The 22,167-nt window shown below is 40.0% G+C and overlaps 1 protein-coding gene across 8 annotated transcripts in view; it reads right to left on the reverse strand.

Annotated features, from left to right (window-relative positions):
• The window catches only part of LOC307206094 (contactin-4), a 532,821-nt gene that overhangs the window by 296,902 nt on the left and 213,752 nt on the right, over window positions 1-22,167 (reverse strand). The window contains exon 1 of one of the 8 annotated variants that reach the window (XM_079958890.1): window positions 13,029-13,044. The exons of 6 other annotated variants lie outside the window; for them this stretch is intronic. The gene's annotated coding sequence lies outside the window, so the exon portion shown is untranslated. Of the gene's footprint in view, window positions 1-5,317; window positions 5,736-13,028; window positions 13,045-22,167 lie in introns of those variants that run through there. One more of the 8 variants, XM_079958887.1, reaches the window with a different exon arrangement.

Genomic DNA, 22,167 nt, shown 5'->3' on the forward strand with positions numbered 1-22,167 from the left:
TTAAGGGAAATTCCCTTATTCCGAATAGGATTCCTCGCAAGAAAAGGGAAAAGTTGACAGCTACGTCTAAAATGTTCTGGCACAATCCCTGCAGAATGTTGTCACTTAGGAAGAGCTATGGCCATATGTCTTGGCTGGTGTTTATTCTTCTCCCTCCCCTGCCCCCAGCAGCTTAGTAAGTTTAGGAAAGGCAGAAGAAGACATAACTGGCAAGTCACCCTGGCACCAGCAGAAGTGCTCCTGCAGGCCAAGTCTTTCTGAACTGCAGAGAAAGTTGAAAGAATTCTACATAAATAATTCCAAGAATTCTTCAAACAAACGAAACAAAAAATGGTTTGGAAAGACCCAGATCAATCCAAACTGAGACAGGAAGTTTGACCCGGCTCTAACCAGGCCACTGTCTTGCTTCTGTTCCCAGCTACACATGCTCCAGAGTGGAGGAAAGCCAACAGTGACATCAAACAAACAACGGGACAGGAGGAATGAGCTTTTGAATCACAGATCTTATCCCCCCCCCCACATACAAAAAGGCCTTGCAGCATTTGTGAAAAATGCCTCAGGGAAAGTGGATATTTAGATCTTTAGTAGAAATGTGTGTGTTTTTTAATCAACTGAGATTGTCATAATATCACTAATAAACAATGATGTGACTTACAAAATGTAGAAACTATCAGGGGAAGATGTAAATAAAGTGTGGAGAAAGTGGAAAAAATTAATATTTTTTCTACCTTTCTCAACTTAAGACCATACAGTAAAGCTGAATATTAGAAGATTCAGGATAGAAAAAAGAAAGCACTTCTTTCCCCATTAGGTAGTGATGGCCACCAACTTGGATTCTTCAAAAGAGTATCAGACAAGTTCATGGAGGATAAGGTTTTCAGTACAGCACAGCTATGTTTTATTTCCACTGTCAGAGGCAGTTTGCTCTGAATACCAGTGGCTGGGAATCATAACTGGGGAGAGTGCTATTGCACTCAGGTCCTGTTTTCAAGTTTCCCAAAAAGCTGGACTAGAAGAGCCTTTGGCCTGATCCAGTAGCACTCTTATGTTCCTATGAGCTAGATATACCAATAGTCTGAAAGGCAGCTTCCTATGTTCCTATCAGCAATGGAATGCCAAGCGATCTCTTCTGAACCTTTTTCAGATATTCAGAGGCACAACATGAGCCTACAAGATATTCTCTGCTCAGCGACCATTTGTGGCCAAAGTACCACTGTCCAAATAAAGTGCTGTAAAAACTTGCAACAATTAACATACATGCTGCTCTGAATAATGGCTGTGTCTGCATGTGAAGCTAAACCGTAGCTGGGAGTTACAAGGACAAGCCACAGCAAGCTCTGAACTCATGAACTTCCTCCTCCACTTCCAGCACAGTCATGAGGAGGAGTTTTGAAGCCTTTGATTCTGTTTTAGAATGCAGTTTGTTGTGGCATCCAAACAAGGAAAAAATGTGGTTAATCTTAACTATGGTTAGTTAAACAAGTCTGCTTCAAACCACACTTTAAGAAGCTGTTTTGTTTTTCATTAACCATGATTATGTTTAGTGATTCAATGTAGCATTAAGTTGTGATTAATCTAAAATGGAAAGTTATGATCTCTTGCTTCACAGCCACATTGGAAGTTGAAGAGGAACATTTTTGTCTGGTGCCTAAAGGTATATAATGGAGGCACCAGCCAAACCTCCCTGAGAACATTCCACCAATTAGAAATTTGACCAATGCAAATTGTGTGTGTGTGTGTGCGTGTTTATGAAATACCCAACATAAATTCAAATCATGACTTAACCTTATTCTGTACTCTACCCACTTTTTGAGAGTTTCCAAGGAGGTGGCAAGTTGCAATTTGTTTTACAACTTTGACAAGACCAGTTTGGTTCACTTTTACCATTAAAAAATTACCATCTGAATAAACAACTAAACGACTAAACAACAACCACCATGCAGGTTAAACTACTGCTTCCAGTACTGTAAATATGAATCAGTTCATATGTTTGATATTTAACAAGGTTAATTAGGACTTCTAGATGCCAGTGGCTCAGACAGTCACTACCAGCATATCCTGCAGAACGGTTTTCGTCTAGTCTTCCCTTCCTCCATGCTCCCTACAAGGAGAGAGTCACTGTCATTGATTTGCTATCACACCAGCATCACTTTATCTTGCTAGATTCAGAAAGTCCCAGTCAAGCCTCCTGCCTTTCTTGTTCTCTCTCAGATCTGCCTTCATTGGGAGAGGGTGAAAATCAAACAGCAAAAAAAGAAAAAGAACAAAAGGCCAGCAGAAAAGTTTGGCAGAAATTAAATCAGCTATTCTTGTTTTATAAATGGGGAAAAATAAGATATTGTGACTTGCTCAAAGCTACCAATCATGTTTGTAGCTTAAGCAGGACACAAGCACAGGACCAAAGAATGTGACACCATTGGTTTCAAATGTGCACTTCCATTGAAATGTAACCCAAGCTACTTTGGGGAAGTGTAGCTAAACAACAGAGATCTACCTTGCTTGAGGCAAGCAACAGAGTGGCTAGAAGCAGCTACCGTTCTATCTTCTAACCAAGATTCCAGTGACCCCCATTACTCTAACCCTTTCCTTCTGTGTATTCAAGAGCCACATGCTGAAGTTTCAAATCTAAATTTCTATCATTATCTAAAATTCAAGCGCTTGACTTTCCCTTAAGGGCTGGCAGAGTTCATCTTTAAGATTCTCAGTCAGGGCTCTCAAAAATATGACCAGAAAAGTATGATTTCAACTATTGTCTTTCTATGAAAGTTCTAACAGAAGTGAAACATCTGAACAGACAACCCACAAGATGCAATGACAGCCACCAACTTAAAAGGGAATTAGACAAATTCATGAAGAAGCCTATCAATATCTATTACAGTCACGATGGCTATATATTACCTCCAGCATCAGAGGCACTAGGCAGCATGTGTCTGAATCCTAGTTGCTAAGGAACATGAGCAGGAGAGAGCTATTGCACTCAGGCCCTCCTTATGGGCTTCCCATAGGCACTGTGGGGAGCATGATGCTGGACTTGCTAAGCCATTGGTCTGATCCAATAAGGCTGTCTTTATGTTCTTAAATAGGAAATATGATGGACTACAAAGCCAGGCCAGGCTGAGACTCAAGGCTGTATTTAAAAATCAGTCACAACAGAGGATAGCTTCTGTACTTTTATAAGCAGGTACTTTGCTTCACAGCTGAACAGGGCATACTCCACTGAGCGGGGCCCTATGGCGTCTTATGTACTGCAGAAACTGTGGAACCCAGCACAAATGAATGCTGATGTTTTCATTTTGTTCTTGTAGTAAGCGAAGGGAGACTAGCTAGATCCTGCTTCACTTTGTGTTTGAAGTGCTGTACCTCAAACCAACTTTAAGGAACAATCTGCATGGTAAAGAGCCCTGGAATCTCCTCATCAAGTGATAAATATATCTGACAAAATTCTAACAGCATTTGTTTTTAAACTGGCTTTTCTGATTGCGAACCAGATAAATGTTCTGAAGTTATATAATGATGTCAGAGAATATGTTTTAAAAGAATTCTTGGATTAAGAAGACACAATGATAAAAGGCTTTGTGACTCCTTAAGGTTTATAGCAACGTATTCTACAACTATAAAAAGCCAATTATTGAAATGATAGCCTGAGCTATACAATACTTGACTGAAAACATGAAGAAAAGGTGAATGACATTTATGGCTATGCCAGAGTTTTAGTTACATTTTAGCCAGTTTCCTTCCTTCCTTCCATAACATATACAACCTGTACAGAAAAGCAATAATTACACTATTTCTATTTTTAGTGCAGAACACTATTCTGACCTACTCAGCAAGGCAATTCCTTCCTCCCCCCACACCGGGCCGCTAACCTTTAATGTCATTCTATCATTGTGCTGTTGGCTGAGCACTCCCTGGCAGATGTGGGATGGGCCACTAGCTCTTTATTAACTGCAGCTGCAGCTTCTTTCTTTTCGCTTGAACAAAGTATCCAGAGAGCAGTTCACAGTCTTTAACCAGTCCTTCAAGTTAGATATCAATGCCATGTTGTGAAACATTCACCGGGATGTTGCCAGACTCGGTGGGGCCAGCATTCTCCACACACACACACACACACACACACACACACAACGTGTTTTCAGGAGTCACTGGTTCTTTGGCACACATGTAAAACACTTCTGATTTGCAGGAAACTGATATACAAAATAGCTATTTTGTGCAGTCTTTGGGTTGCATTTTGTGCTAAATAGTTTTGGCGGGGGTGGGGGACTAATTTTAATTTTTATATATGGTTCTCCAGTTGGTTTCAAGAGCAAACAGGAGGTGAAGGACTATAATAAACTGGATTTGCCTCATTTGAGTTGTGCTATGGCATGGAAAGGATTACCAAGTAGAACAGAACTCTTGGACTTTGAAACATACAAATGCAGCTGAACAATACAAACTAATGATTATCTTTTTAACAATATATTCTATAGCATAGAGATGATAGGTAGGTAGGTAGGTAGGTAGATAGATAAAAAGATAGATATAGATAGATAGATATAGGAGCCAGCCTCAATGCACTGGGAAGTTGTCCTTTGTAAACCAAATTGAAATGAATGGGAAAACTTCTTAGAATCGCCCTTTCACACAAAAATATTGTTATCTGTGCAGATTCTACAAGGATCATTAATGACAGTAATTAAAGAAAAAGAAAAAGAAGAATTCAACAGAAATAAAATTCTTTGAGTCTGAAAAGTACACAAACATACCTTAAAATGCCACAATTGATGAAATTGCTTTTTGCTTACTGAACCTAATCCATTACCTTGCTCATAAATAATTGCCAAAACCTTGCCTAATGACAAAAAGGCATTCCAGTAAACCTCTGTGGTGCACAGATGTTTTAGTTTCATTTGAACTCTCAGAACTCATAAAAGTTAATATATATGACATAAAATAGTTTTAACAGAACATCTAATCTCTCATAGATCCTCCAAGGAGATTATTTCTCTTTATAAGCATTGTAAATTTTAGTTATTGTAGTATCTGTACATATATGTGCAACTAGCTATCTTTGTAACCACCCCTCACTAATTTCTGCTTGTTAAATAAAAGCTATTAAGCAAGCATTGCCTCGCACAGTACCAGGAAGAGTGAATGCATCTAGTTCTATTCTAAATACTTTTTATAGAATAGAGTTTGCTTCAAAGCTTGGGCAGTGATGCTATTAATGTGCTCAGTCATAATAAAAAAAGTTGCTAGAGGCAACAACATCTCTAAACATCCTTTTCACATTACAAGCTATTCAAGATTCATAGTAATTTATTCGGCCACTTACCAGCAAACATGACAGCTGCTCCTGAATCTGTCCCAATGTTGTTGATATTTTTTCCACTCATACACATCCTCTCCCCTCCTCTTCTGAAAACTGTTTCCCTGCATTTCATCTGGCCATAATAAGCCCAGGCTTCTTTTGCCTTATTTACATTTTCTTTGCAGTGTCAATACACTTTACTGGACAGCAGCAAGCATTCTGCCAGGCATTTGAATTTCTTCCCACTGATATAAAGTCTTCCGCCTGGTGAACCTTAAATCTCTCTTCCTGACTCTCCTTTGCCAGCAGCCTGAGATATCTTGCTTCCGTAAATTTTGCCATCTCCTCTAAAATCCACACCACTGCATTTTATGTCTCACCGTAAGAGATACTTTATTCCTTTGCAGCCCTTCTTATGCTTTCCTCTCAACATTAAATCACAAGATTCTCTTTCCTGACAAACCAACTGATGCAAGTACAGCCCCTTTTCTGTGAGAAACATCACCTCCAGACCTTCCCCCTCTAAGAAAGCAATCATGTGAATTGCAAGGCAGAAGGGTTTAGCCTCCTTCTCAAATCCTCGTATGTATGTCTTGTTTGAGAAGCCTACCATTGGCTTATACCATACAATACAGCCATTTGGTACATAAGCAGAACTATTTGCTCAACAACAACGAATACCACAAACGGCCAGAGCTGTTAACTTAAAATGATACATTTGAGGTTGATGTGCAAGGCACAATAATTAACAACTTGAAATACATCGAAGATGCAAGTGATATAATATCAACAACCACAAGACTGCCTGTGTAAAGGTATACTTTTCTTCAATTTAGAAATAAAATTCCAAGGCGGAGAGAGAGAAAACAATGACGGGGAAAGGGGACTAACTAGGTTAACCTGCATCGGTGCTTCCACTTAATTGGTTTGCTACTGTCCAGCAAATATATATTGATACTAAGGAAACAAAAGCAAATGATTTTCATATACTGCATTGATTCACATAAAATATTTAACTGTCTCCTGGCTCAATAGGCTGTGGTGTGGATACTTAATCAGGGGCAACATTAGCCTCAGATTCTCATCAAACAGTGAGGAGAAGCAAAGAAAGAAAAAGAAAAGAAAAAGCCAAGTTCTAATAATTTTAGTAGTTTGTGTCTGGGGATAATCACATGGCACAGCATCATTATAGAAATGCAAACTATAAAGGGAATTAACATTCTATTATTTTATAGTACTGTTGCATCAACACTAATTGCTAGCATGCACACACACAGAGGAAGATGCAGCACAAATGCATTCTCTGCCAGTTATTTAAAGAACAATCTTAAGCACATATACCGGTACTTGGAAAGTATGTCCCATTAATTTCTGGAGATTTAATTCCAAGTAAGTGTGCTTCGGAGCACAGCCTAAGGAGATATATCATCATTTCCACATGTAATGCATCAAGAAATAGGTCAGATATAAATATGCTTAAAATAAGATCTTATAAGAACCACAGGCTTCAAAGGATGCACCAGAAGTTTCAAAATCAATGTAACATGCAAAGCACTTCCTTAACATTTTGATTGAGTGCGAAAATAGTGTGCCAAATTTGTTTCTTCAGTGCTAGAGATAGAATTGTATTCAATGTTAGTTCTACTTAGAGTTGACCCATTGAGATAATTGGCATGGCTTAGATCCAAGTAACTACTCAGAGTATAATTTAGTTGGCTATAATACGAGATGCAAAAGTATTCCCTCATTCACCCCAACGAGGCTTGATTCCAACTGATTGTGAGCAAAACCAGGAGTGACTCACTTGAGGTGAAGCCATAGCAATAGCTTCTTGGCAGAAGTGCCACTGCTTCTTACTTCGTGACAGCAAGGTGGGAGTTGTCTGGGTGCACTGGTAGGGGCACCAGACTGGGTCCAGGTCACCCATGCAGCCCCGCCCTTGCTGCCACCTTGCCCAGCAATCAGCAATGATGCTTCTGTGGAGAGGCTACTGCTGTAGCTCCACCCCACCTAGCTAGCCACTGCTGAAAAGACTTGTGGTTGCCTCCCTCTGAAGACATCTCTTTCACCTTCTCAGCCTCCCAAGGACCTACCACACTTAATTAAAAGAGGGCTGGTTCAAGTTCCTTGGTGGTGAGTCCAAGTGCTTTCACTGGACGGAAAAGGTATGTTGAGGAGTTGAAGCTCTGCTAACAACAGGATTGGAGCCAAAATGGGGACAATGAGAAATAAACGGGAAGCATCAACATCCTTGGGTAAAGTCCCAGGCATGCAGAAATCCATTTTTTTAAAAAAAATCCACAAGAGGATCCTCATCCGGTGGGAAAACACAACCACTCAATGGGAAATGAACATCCAGGAGCCACAGAATGTTGGGTGCCAGCCGGAAAAGAAAACCAGAAATCTATCCTAGTGGTGGGAGAGAGAAAGCAAGTGAATTGGTTTGCTTGATCCCTATGAAGCTTATATTGTCCTGGAGGGAGGCATAGCTGACTGGAATCCTTAACTGGTCGCAGGCCCCACCTGTTACGAGTAATAGCCATTGTTAGACCATGTCTAAGGCATATTAGCGGCCACAGCTATCATGACATAATGAAAGAGTATTCAATTTCGTCTGATTGTTGTGTGTATGAAGGAGCAAGGCGGATGACCTACATTTTTACCCTATTGTCTTTGTTAAGGATCTATATTCTGACAAACTCATTTATCTTCCCCCCCTTTGAGACACATTCTGTTTAGGCTCATAGCCTTTGTGAGCCAGTCACAACTCATTGGTGAATCATTACCAGTTTGAGATTGTATTTCCAGAATGTAAGTAGAAGGATATTACCTATATAGAAGGCTAAGAATATTTCTGAGGTGTGTGTGTGTGTAATTTTTTAATTAAATTTTCTGTTTTTCAATGTAGAATATTCATTTAAACAACCTTAAAATATCAATGACTTTCCTTATTCTCTTCCCATGGTTTATTTTGCATATTATGGAAGATTTCTGAGGTTTGGAAGAGAGAGTGGCAGATCCAATCACTCAGTTCTTGTGTTCTGCTTCTCATGTAGATGGAGCCCGGTCATCCTAGTCTGAGTGCCAGTCCTGTACCTTTGCCATAATGCAGGGGTGTTTGTGCAAGGAATGAAGGACTGGTTAGCCCACCAGCCAATCTGCACTTCTCCCACAGGAGCAGAATTCAAGACTGGTTTGGAAAATGGCAGGTACGTTTCAGGTGGGATTTAATATGGGTGGTGTGTCATGCCTTCCTTCTATAGCAGACGCCTGACGCCAAACGTGTATAACACTTAATTATTTACTCACACTGTTTGCAAACTGTCAGCACAAGCTTCTGTTAGGTCCTTACTGGCCCTGATGAGAACAGAAACTTGCTCCTGAAGGACACTGGCAACTTAATGCCCATTTGCATCTTCTAAGAATAAGCCCAGTTCCCACATGGGAAACTTCTACCAATCGAGCACAGATATGATATAGAGACTTTAAACAACTTTGTTCCAATTAGGACTGCGCAACCAATTTGCTTCACTTGCAGTGGCACAACAAATTCACATATTGTTCTGCTGTGTCCCTTCTGTCCACCCAAATCAAAATTTGTCTCTGGTGCCCTCTTCCCTCAAGAAGCCAGCCAGGTCTTTAGTCCAGCCTGTAAATTCTTCGCTACCCAGTTTAGTCCTCCTTGGATCATGCCTCAATGAGACTGCTCCAAACTGATTCCGTCCACCCAAATCAAAGTTTGTCTGTTTCAGACTGATTCCCAATAAGCAGAAGGGCTTCAGCTCCCCTCCTTACATCTTCCACTCCATTCCTATACAGTGGTACTTCTGGATGTGAACGGGATCCGTTTCGGAGCCCCGTTTGCATCTCGAAGCAAATGCAACCTGTATCCGCGCATGCCGCGATTTGCCGCTTCTGTGCATGATGTCATTTTGAGTGTCTGTGCATACGCGAGCAGTGAAACCTGGAAGTAACGCGCTCCGTTACTTCCAGGTCGCCGCAGAGCGCAAACCAAAAATGCTCAGTCAGAAGCTACTTCAACCCAAGGTATGACTGTACCTCTTTTCCATGTTTGTTATTTTCCTTGAGCTATTCAGGAAATTTAATGGGTACACAAGTCTCATGTTTCCACTTAAATAATACTTATCTGGGGTTGTTGTTGTTTTGAACTGCATTGGAAGGTTCTAAAGAAACTCTAGCTGCTTACTTGGACATCACATGGCACGGGGCTAGAGTGTGACTTACAAAGAATGGCACTCCTTCAATCTCCGCATGACTGACATTGTCCTGAATGATTCGAAGTCTGCTTTTCAGTATTAGCAGACTGCAACCAAAATCCACAAGACTTAGCTGATTATAGAACACTGCTATAAAGCCATGACCCTAAACACTTTGGTCCCATTTTCCATTTTATTTGAACCCAGATTTTTAAGTATCCATGGTATAGTGCAATACAGGCAACCCCCAATTTGCGCAGGGGTTGCATTCCAGGTCATCACATGCAATGGCAGAGTGCACAGAAGCCCCTTCTGCCCTGTTGCGGCCCCGCCCCCTTTTCCAGCCACTCCTGGGTTGCCACAATGCGCATCAATTGGACACATGTAAATCGGTCATTACCTGTTTCCCTGATGGCATACAAAAATTTCCTGATCAAGGACCCCAAATATCACACCTGTAATTTACCTTGCCATGTTGTAATAATAGGCTTGGTATCTGGGGGTGTGAAGAGACTGTAATTTAACAAAGATTTCCTTTCTTTTTATACTTCAATACTGATAGATATCAATGTGATCAAAACAGAGAAAATTATAAAAATGCCAGGTGGATTAAACACATGATTGAGAATCAGATGGCATGGCTTCAGTTTTCATTGTTATCATACTGAAGAATTGCCTGGAGTTTATGCAACTAATGACGATGATGAAATCATGAGAAACTAAATTGATACCTTGAAAAACAAGCAAGGGAGGAAAATGGGAGAAACAGAACATAAAGTCAAAACACAAGCTAAAAGGCACACGATGAAAGTGCTATAAATATCTGCATTCCAAATCTACTACTTAACACACACACACACACACACACACACACACACACACACACACACCCCCGCAAGGATCTGCTTGTGTAAACATTGTTCTTCACCAAATATTAGCTCTTTGGTATTCCCAAGGCTAACCTCAATTGAAGTTACAACCTGAAACAAAAATAAGAAGGTGCTGTGCAACCTTTAAAGACTAGCACATTTAGCACATACTTTGATGAGCTAGATTCCACTTCATTAGATGCATCAAGTGGACTCTAATCTACAAAATCTTATGCTCCAATAAATCTGTTAAGTCTTTAAAGTGCCACAAGATTCTTTGTTGCCTTTTTACTGCAGGAGACTAACACAACTACCTTTTTGTAAGTTGTCACCTGAATCAAATTCCTACTGCTGTTCTGACAGGGGTACAACTTGGTAATATGACTGTGCTGTGGGCATGTTCAGAAGCACTGGCTCAACAGTTTTCTTGTTAATTCCTTCTTTTATCCATTTCTGAGTCTGTGGATCCAATTCCAAACATTTTTTGTTTTGCTTTATCTAACAATAAGGCTTTGCTGGCGCTCTCCAATGCCAGCAACTTTATACACATACATGCATAACGTCAGCACAGCTTTTAATCCCATCAGGGCCATTCAACGTTTTCCTAGGCTGTTCTTTACAGCTGTCGCCTATATCAGATTTTCATTCACGTAAGAACAGAGGCAGTCAGAAGCTCAGATCTTCAAACTGTTTCAAACAACTGGAAACCCATGTAAACTTATTAAAGTCACAGAACTACAAAGTGTTTGGTTTCTACTGAAAAAACATAGGTTCTTAGGAGATCAGGTCTGTTCACTACCAACACCAGTTTCATCCACCCACCCATTGCAAAGAAATACAAATGGAATTCTTCTCTCATGTTTTTTAGCCTTTATGTGTGCGTGTATATATTTGCAAATGGTTTGACAACATAACTAAGGATGTTAGTTTCACTAATATGCCTAACAGAGCAATATCATATTCCACACCATACTTGCTTATGACCATTATACAAATGCTGAAATTACAAATTTCCTGGGAGAATAAATTACTGTAATATCTCTATAAGCCTTCTGTAAAACAAGTGCTCACTGAAATAGCTTTTTTGTTTTGAAACATAGGCTGACCCTTCTTTCAATTAAAAGAAAGTGCTTCTGGAAGCAGTTGCTGAAAACAATAAGATTAAAAAAAAAAGAATAAAGAAATGTTTAATTATGCATATTTACTTCAGACAAGCCCTTTCCATGGATCCAGCCAGTACCAAGCTGAAATATCAGCATACGTCTGTAAGGCGGAATAATTTAGGTAACTTTGGAGTGGGGGAAGAGACTGAGAAAGAAAAGAGGCTACATTGATTTCCTACCATTTTTTTCCAGGTACAGTTTCTTTATTTTGCTCCCAATACCCCTAGGCTGTGTAGATGCTTTCTGTGCTACTGTAGGTAACCATCTATTGTGACATTCTCCCTTTTCTTTAGCTATTCACATCAACCACAGATAATGAGAAGATACTCTGTCCTCAGCAGTGAGCCACTTTCATACCTAACAGCCTGTGGTTCTGCTCTGCTTTGAGACTTATTGCCTATTCAGGAATATATATATATATTTGCATTCCAGTAGGTGCTTTCCACACCACATGGTTTCATTCAACTTGTGCAGCATGCCAGTTTTCAAGCAGCGGTGCCTTAAAACTGCTTTGTCCTGAAACAGGCATGAACACTAGAACAACAGGCCCAAGGCCACCGTAATTCATATATTTTTTAAGGTCAGCTGTCATTGGGAAACAAATGAGGGAACCCCAAAACATATTTTATGAGCCCCCCCACACACACACAGAGAGACCCTTTCAGCTGTCAATATGCAATGCCACAACTTGCTGCAACCTGTCATTTGCAAAACTCACACAGTACTACTATAACTCAGTAGTACTTTTGTGTCTATAACAAAGAATGAAGAGGTGTTAAATATTAGGGATTAAATATTAGGGATTTGCAAGAAAAATAATTCTATTGGAAAAACCCTGTTTTGAAAAATAAAGCCACATCAAATACATCAGTTGCATAATAGTTCCCAGTTTTGAACTCAACACTCAAATTGTAAATAAAACATTTCAACAATTTTTAAATAACACATGAACATTATAAGTAATATTATTGTGCCTATTCTGCACACTAAGTTATGGACTACATTTGTCAGAACAACAAGTCTGCCACTACACTATTTCTTCCCCCAACACAACTTTTATTGAAATTTAAAAAGGTATAATGAGAAACTGTAAGACTACATCAAATTTAAAAAGATGCTTTCTGATGGCACTTAGTAAATGCTGATTTGAAGAAATAGTACCCCCCCAATATTAACTAACACAAAAAGGATAGTTTAAAGAAGACATCCAAGCCACACTTCAAAGCAAAACATCAAACTATGCAGCTACATTTTGTTAAACTCTCAAAGAAGAAAACCCAGTTTAAAAAGTCAAGTTATTTGTTTCCTTGAAACAATCATCACATGCCTGCATTTTAGATAGCCAAAGCAACCTGCAATCTGTAAACAGATTACCCTCATTCCTCCCTGTTAAATTCAGCAAAGAGCAGTGGAACAGAAAATTATATGTAGCTGGCAAAGTCACAACTTGCTCACATGCAACTATGGAAGAAAAACCGGTACTTACAGAACTGTAAGATAAAATATCCCAGTTTCTCTTTTACATTTTACAGCAAATCAAACAAAGATCTCAGCTCTCATCAAGTCACTGCTTCCACTGTACTGATCAGCCAGGCAGAAAAGGCCCTTATGGATTCCCTATGCAGCTGGGAGATAATGGAACCATATTCTCAGCTGGGACTAGAGAAGCCTAACCGCTATGCACTGAGCACTGTATGGCTGCTCACTAGCATTAATCAGGAAGTACAGTGCTCCACCGCTTTATGCCTCCCTTCCCCCAAGGACCTGCACAATTAACACATGAATCAAAGATGCACACATTGGGAGACCTTGTACACAGAAGGACAAATAATCCCAGTTCAGGGATATCTGAACACTGGTTAATTTTGTTCACTGATCAAGGATACGAGACTTCTTTTTAATTAAAGGCAAACACACATATTTATGTATATGGCTCCTGGATTTAAGTAACATTGTAATCTTGCTATGACCACATAACAGATGATTACATAAATCTCTGTAATTAAGCTGAATGCTTTGCATATACAGCACTGTACGCTGCTATAAACCCAGATTTCTGCGTCAGGTCTTTTCTGAAGCAGTTAAATTTCTAACACACTGGGTTGTGTGTTTTTATTTTTTTTTTTTTAAAAAAGTCTCCACCTTTCCTAATCTTTAGGATGAGGGCAGGTAACAATTTTTTAAAATATGAATCACAACACAGTATTTAAATATAAAGCACAAAAGTGAGTTACATATAAAACGTAGAGGCCACAGCTGAGCATCATGTTAGTAGATAGAGACTGGGGTCTGAGATACATTTGTTTAAATTCAGGCATGGATAACTGGGTGGTCCTAAGCCTTGGTTATTTATTCCTCAGACTTCAGTTAAATTAAGATTTGACCAATTACATAGGGTTATCAGGGACACACAATGACGGTTAAATGCTAAACATAGTATAATTTTTTGAGAAATTATCAGTGGGAAATATCCAACAAAATATTTGCCTGAGTACAATGACTTCTGCTTGTGCAATAGGACTCCCCCCCCCAATGACATACCACCCCCAAATCTGCTGGGGGGGGGAGAATGTTTGCCTTACGGCTGTGTTGGAATCCCAACCATTAACAACAAGTAAAATAATTATAAAATAATTATATTGTTATTAATTATTATTATTATTATTATTAATAATATTAATATTCTTCATATTATTTATTTCTCTCAAACAAGCAGTGTTTTAAAGATTCTACTATGTAAGCATGAGGTTAAATTAAGCTGCCATTGAGCACTTTCTCATTGCGGAAGATGTGTGAATGGGAAATGGGACAAGTAATCATCACTATCAGGACAACTTCCATAGACGTCTTGCTGTGCCTTGACAACTAACACGTTAATTATGGTTAAGCTTTCATAGACAAGAGTCAAATTCACCTGATAGAAGAATGGAGTGTCATCCTCAGTTGGCAGATGCACAGGTACACACAGAGAGATTCAGAGAAAAAGATAACTGGAAATAATGCAGTTAAATTGCAAAATATGCATGGAGTACAAGCTGTGGCAGTTTTATGGGAAGCTAAAGAGAAGCAAAGTTATCATTCACAAAAGCAATAAAGGTTTGGTGATAACTTCCAAGCATTCTTGAATCAAGTAAGCAGTGGGAAAGGAAGCTCACGAGCCTGGGGTTGCACCATCAAGCAATTCACACTTCAGGTTCTTTGGGATTACTTGGCTGACAGTGGTACCTTGGGTTAAGAACTTAATTTGTCTGGAGGTCTGTTCTTAACCTGAAACTGTTCTTAACCTGAAGCACCACTTTAGCTAATGGGGCCTCCTGCCGCCGCTGTGCCGCCGCTGCAAGATTTCTATTCTCATCCTGAAGCAAAGTTCTTAACCCAAGGTACTATTTCTGGGTTAGCCGAGTCTGTAACCTGAAGCATATGTAACCTGAAGCGTATGTAACCCGAGGTACCACTGTACAGGTTTTGGCATTGCTATGTTTGCCCAGCTGGATTTGTTCCCAATGGTTTTGGTGAACCAGTCATGATTTGTGTCACAATCACAGCTGTCTATCTGGGATGCCCTCAGACAAAAGAAAATAGTGACCACCAATTTACCAATGTCATGTTTTCCCTGGATCTTTGTTATGTTATGTTATGTTATGTTATGTTATGGTTTGTTTGTTTGTTTGTTTGTTTGTTTGTTTAACACAGACATGTCCAACTGGTCGATCGCGATCTACTGGTCGATCGTGGAGAGTTCCTGATCAATCCTGGGCCAAAAAAGAGCGCTCAGCAACTCTGATGAAGCCTCCCCAAAATAAGCTCAGCAACTCTGATGAAGACCCCCCCCCCAAAAAAAAGAACAATAACTCTGTGCAATCCTGGGTAGATCACTGCCAGCTTTTTATACTGGGAGTAGATCACAGTCTCTTGGGAGTTGGACGTGCCTGGTATAACGTTTGGGGGACTAAAGAGCAGAGAATAATATGTTTATACAAAATATACAATCAATCAATTTGTGATGCTTTACTCATTGTTCTGAAAGTAGGATGTTGGTTTTTCAATGTTGCCATACACTTTTTGTCTGCTTTCTTATGGAGAGTATGTCACTATTGTAGAAAAAAGCCTTCAGCATAGTCCATTATAATCTACAGAGTGCTCTGGTACCTGAACCTGAATTAGTGAACACAAAAAGGTTGAGTAGGGCATCCATTATCATTTATTTTTGAATGCTGATTTCTGGTATTCTGATTTCTGATAGAAAATGAAGCACTGGGCACTTTCTGATTCACACATGCATATAAATAACTTGATTTCTTTATATGATACTACTGACTGCTGAATGTGTGCAATAACACTACTGAAAAGCATTAAAGCAACAATGTGCTGTTAAAGTTCTGTCTGTTGTTTTTGAACTGAAATGGTTCATTAATGCCTGCAAGTTACAACTTGATATTGCAGTCATCAAGTGAACAATATATACTGTAGGACAGCAAATTACAAACATAGTTTATAAACAATATGGAACTGTTCTAAACATGAAAGGCAGGCTTGGGAAAAAATTTACAAACATTTACAGAAGAGCAATTAAAAACAATGTGGCAGGGTGGGGGATAAAAAAAAACCTCAGTCCAATAAAGTATAAGCATGTTCAGTGGCACAAAAGGACAGAGCTGGCTAGAAGCATTAAAAGGAGTACCCCACTGTGCAACGTTTAGCAGCTAATCCTTCATAGCAAATTCACAGAGATCTGAGATACTCTATACATTATAAAGCCACCTGCAGCATTCCACCCTAAAGACCACTTCCATTGATAAATTATATCACACCTGAACCAACATATCAATCAAAATATTACCCTGTTCCAGAGGGCACGAAGGAGATATGAAAGCCTTTTCCACAATTACCATTCATCTCTACCCAGTTGTCAGTACTCTACACTTTTTGTTGCTGTTGGTTCCTCTGGCTATCCACGCATATGTCGGAAGGGCCATAGCACTGTGGCAAAAAATCGTGTTTTCTATGAAGAAGTTCAGAGATTCAGTCCCTGGTTGCTCCAGGTAAGGTTGGGAAAGACCCGTTTGAAACCCATGGAAGCTGCTGGCAGTAAGTGCAGAATAGCTAAAGGGACAAATGGTCTGTCTTGCTATAAGGCAGCTTAGCTATAAATGTTTACTTAGTTTTAAGCCCCAGTGAGTTCAAAAGAGTTTGCTCTCATGTAAGTGGGTACAGGGTTACAGTCTAGGTATAGTTTTATCAAAATATGTGTGGATTATAGAGAAAGCAATGTTGGAGTAATTTTTTTTTTAGACTTTCAGGTGTATCCCAAGAAGCTAGGATAACAAACTATTCAACTCAGTAGCAGGCAGTATTGTGGGGCAGCATCGCACAGCTGACCTCCACTTTTGCATCCTGCTGCTTACCAGGATGTAGTGTGGGAGAGATAAGCTTGATGCAATGTGATTTCACCCATGGGAGCACTGAATTAGCTCCCCCAGTGTGTGTGCACGAGCCAGCTCTCTGCCTCCTGTTTGCCTCTCTGCCTCCTGATAAGTAGCACCGATGCAACTGACCAGAGGGCACATGAGCTACTGATACAAATGTTCCCTTACTATAGCTTTGACAACTGCCGTTGGAATCCTGTTCTGTATTTGAATAAGATGTATAAGACATTGGAAGAAGCTGCAGATAATTAAAAACAATAGCATAATCCTATGCCTGTCTAGGGGACGTGGGTGGCGCTGTGGGTAAAACCTCAGCGCCTAGGACTTGCCGATCGCATGGTTCAAATCCCCACGGCGGAGTGAGCTCCCGTGGCTCGGTCCCAGCGCCAACCTAGCAGTTCGAAAGCACCCCCGGGTGCAAGTAGATAAATAGGGACCGCTTACTAGCAGGAAGGTAAACGGTGTTTCCGTGTGCGGCTCTGGCTCGCCAGAGCAGCTTCGTCACGCTGGCCACGTGACCCGGAAGTGTCTGCTGACAGCGCTGGCTCCCGGCCTATAGAGTGAGATGAGCGCACAACCCTAGAGTCTGTCAAGACTGGCCCGTACGGGCAGGGGTACCTTTACCTTTACCTTTACCTTTATGCCTGTCTACTCTTAAGTAAATACCATATATTTCAACTGGATTCAGTCCCAGATAAGTGTAAACAGGTAAGATTGGAGTCTGAAAAGTATTTCACAGTGTGGGTTTTGTTGGGTAAGGCTGCTGTGAGAAGAACAAACCACACACCCCAAATCCAAGTACTGTATTTGGATTTGTGTGAATCACACGGCCTGCGTCTCTTATTCATCTAATACAAAAAAAGAGAAGCAGAGAAATTAGAAGCACAACTTGCCTGTTACCTTGTAAATATGCCATCTTCAGAGGCCTTCGCAACAATCGCATTAAAAAGAAACCCAAGCGTACTTACATAAACAGTGTGCCTCATTTCCTGTTTGTAAAATACAAGGCCATTAATCTCTTTCTGTCTCACTTACAAAATGGTTATAGCAATGATAATTACCTACTCCACAGGGGTGTATTGAGGCTTAGTTAATATTTAAAAAGCAATTTGGTATTTATGGACAAATGGTACTAAATATAGGTGTAGTTTATTATTGCAATTATTATTACTGTCACTTCCAGATATAGTTCATTCTGTGCACTGTGCACAAAATATCCTGTGTCTGATTTTGCAAAGCGCATTTGAGACATATTATATCTAATAGCTATGGAGATAATGCAGTTCTCATATCACTTCACAGCTACAACAATGACTTTAAATGGTAAGCCAATAAGAGGCAGAATTTGATGAATCCAGAATTCTACCATCAGCTTTAGTCCTCTCTGGATAAGGTCCCAAGTTAACCGAAACCCTGAGCTCTGGAAAAATAATAACCGTATGTACCAAGTACAAAATTCTTTTCTCTGGCATTCCTGGTAGGGTACATAATGAGGACTAGACCCAGGTAAATCCTTCCTGGAGGACAGAGGGAGAAAAGGGAGGCTGGACTGCATACAAAAAAGAACAGAATAAAATAAAATATTGTAGACCCAGTGCTGATAAAGTGTATAGTTTAGGCCTGCCCAACATGCAACTCACCAAAATGAAATTAGCCCACCACACATGCATAGTGGCCCACCAGCTCAATAAACAATATATTGTGCCTCCTGCCTAAAGCCCAAAAGGCAGATTGCTTGTTAATCTCCTGCACCACAGTAATTTGCTGTGATGCAGCATCAACTCCTGATTTTCTATGCAAAAAGCAGCAGAAGACTTACCTGAAAATGTTAAAATAAGCAATAAAAAAGAGAGTAACTCAACAAAAATAGACTCTTCAAAACTATGAGAAAACCATGTGTGCTTCAATAGCTTATTTGGCTAGTGTGTGGTGGGTGTGGATTACAAGTGGAAATCTCCCCCCTGGAGGGCAGCAGGTTGATGAAGGCTGCATACAATACAGCGAACAAGTGAGCTCCAGAAGTTCCACTAAATAGTTTTGCACTAAGAAAACACACCAATAGCCTAAATATAATGCAGAAGTTCCTGTATACATGAAGGGCAGCATAACTCTCTTCAGATTATGATCCTTCTAATGTGATCCAATACAGCAAATTAAGAATGCTTCTGAGATGAGAGGCTCCACAATATATTGTTACCTGAATACTGCCCTGTAGTGACAAATTTGCTTGAGGGATGCTCTTGTGAGCCAAGTGCTGGAGGCTATGTCTTGAACATTCTGCATCCCCATCACCCTAGATCTTACATGCTAGGTACATCTCACATCACCCATCATTTTCTTAGAAGATCACAAAGATGAAAAGCAACTGAAGAAACAGCAGTAACCAAACTCTTGCTGCAAGCACCCGAAGCAATAGTAGCAGGGAATAAAGGCTCTATAATTTTCCCGCCTGGAAGAGAAGACTATGTTCTATTAATATTCCTTGAAAGAACTCTCCAAGGAGGAATTGGGCAAAGAAAGTCTTCTGTTCCCCAGGCCAGCTTAGATTCTAGGAGTTCATTTCAAAAGCAGAACGCCAGAGCATATATCCCCACCTCCTCAATCTCCTAGAATCCCAGATGACTAGATATATCATATGAAGCAGAAGCAGTATATAACTGGGAGATATGTGAAAAATAATAAGAAGCTTGATTCAGGTTAAGTTGATATAACATCTTTTTAAATTGGCAATCCAGGGAAAAATCTCCACCACCACAATTTTTGGCAGCATTGGGAGCTTCTAATTTTAATTGTGGTGGTATGTGAAGATTTCCCCCCCTTTTTTAGGACTGTGCTGAGGTGGTAAGAATTATACCTCTCCTGCCTCTATGTCATTTTAATGAATATTACCTAATACTGAAGGCGGGGGGGGGGGAGGCACTCAGCTGTAGTTGCTCATAATGAAAGTAATGCCGTATTTACTCGAATCTAATACTCGGCTTTTTAAATTACATTGCAAAAATTAAGGTGTGCATTAGATTTGATGGTACGTTTACATTTGCCAGCAAATACTTTTGTTTTGGTTTCAATGTTCTGAAAATTGGGGTGCACATTGGATTCGATGGCGCATTAGACTCGAGTAAATGCGGTATCTAGAGAAGGTCTACAACATGTTTGTGTGAGTCACTGAATACTTTGTGTGAATCTCCCACAAACTACTAGCATGGCAAGCTTTCCAAATGTTTTGCAAAGGTAAGAACATAAAAAAGAGACTGCTGGATCAGGCCAGTGGCCTATTTAGACCAGTATTCTGTTTTAACAGTGGCCAACAATCTCTAGATGGGTCTGGGCAATATGAATGCTGGGCAGAGCACTGAGAAGGGTTTGTGCCCACTCGTCCCTTGATGCTCTCTATGCCAGCCGAGGCAAACTTGTATTCCATTCCTTGCTACTGAAGTGGAAGAGGAAAGGTGTTGTAGCGAAAGGATCAGCTTAGCATGGTGAGTCTTCTATGCCCTGTCATTGAGACTGAGGAGAAATTAGCCTCGGACGTGCACCCAAATGCACACCCAAACATTGCCTGCTCTCTCTTAGGAGAGGGTGGAAGGTGAAGCATCTTTTATCCTTTCCAATTATAATGGTAAAATAAATGACAAGTTCTCAACATTAAAATGTATGGATCTTCCCTAGCCTTCCAACAAAGGTCATTGGGAAGGAGAAAGTAATTATCTTGATTACTAATTGGTCATCTCTTTATTGGGAGCTCCCATGAACTTTCAGTCTCTGTGATCAAGCCAATCCTATCAACTAGGGGCCCCTCATCTTGGGTAGTATGTTTTAAGAACCCTGTCTGGAACCAGGAATTGATTCAATCTCAGTTTATAGACTTTCCTAGTGATATGGAGAAGTGAATTCTTGGATGATACATGAGCTGCTTGAAACAGCAAACTATTCACCCTTCATGGTGTGAATCCACTTATCAGCAGCCAAGGAGGGGGCAGGGAAAGAATTCTCAAGGATCTGAATTACAGTAACAATTTGCGCTTCATCAGATTTGATAGTGTCCCATACATAATGAAGGAGACGTCTTTGTAGGCCTTCATAATGGATGTCCAAGTATCTTGTGCCTCGGAATGCAGCACTGTCAGGATAGTCAATAAGCCATTTAAATTGTTGCTCCTCTGCATCTCCATCACAACTCAACCATTCCACATGTCATGTCAGAGGAAGAAAATAAGCTCAAGAAAGAAGTTTTTTAATCTGTTTCTAGGTGGTTGATACCTTTGGCACTCTGTGGTCCTTTATAGCTTTTCAGATGAGCTTTTCAGAGGGTTCCCTCAGGAGATCAATAGCTCATCATGTCTTCAATATGGCTTGTACTCCCTTGTGCCTCATGCCCACTCTGCATTAGTCCCCCCCCCCACACTTCTTCTTCAAAATTTTGTCACAAATAAAAGATTCCTTTGTAGACTGGCCTTTTCTTTTTCCCTTCAGAAAGTAGGCATTCTAGCCATATTGACAAGAAGCGCCTCACCATTCTAATTCCTTACTTCACGATGCCTTTGGGGAAATCCCTAATTCTAGTTGAGTATAATGGTTATGCCTACAAATTAAAATACCCACAGAATATTGAAAGCAAGAGATGTTCTTGTTTATGACAATTAGCATTTATACACGGGGAAAAAATATTTTCATTCCATACAAACAAAGCTTTTGATACCCAAAGGCAATTAAATTTTATGTTAATTCAATTAAAGATCTACAACTCAGCATGTACATTTGTTGTACTTTTCAGGGGGGTTTTCCTCCTTGTAAAATTATTTTTTATTAGGAAGAGCAGAAGAAGATTATACACATAATTATTATCATCGCCCTGAGAATCCTACCACCTTTGTGGTAGCATTCTGAAATCAAACAGATAGCGGCAGCAGACCTTGCAAGCACGCAAAGACAGCATTATTTATTTACTCATTTAAACAGATTTATACCCCACTCTTCTTTCTCAGCCACATGATTGAAGAGCATGAATATATATGGGATGATAGTAATATGCTGAAGTCATCATGCAAAGGCCAACCAATGTACACGAAACATATTAGATGATTCTTTAGGTGCCACAGACTGTGTTGCATGTGCTTGAACAATAAAGGTCTGGTTCAGAAAAAGTTCTGACCCGTGACATAGTAATGCAGTTAAAACTAATTAAGTCCAGCCCTGGAA

This window comes from Podarcis cretensis (genome assembly GCF_951804945.1).
Source record: "Podarcis cretensis genome assembly, chromosome: 2".
Classification (NCBI taxonomy): Eukaryota; Metazoa; Chordata; class Lepidosauria; order Squamata; family Lacertidae; genus Podarcis; species Podarcis cretensis.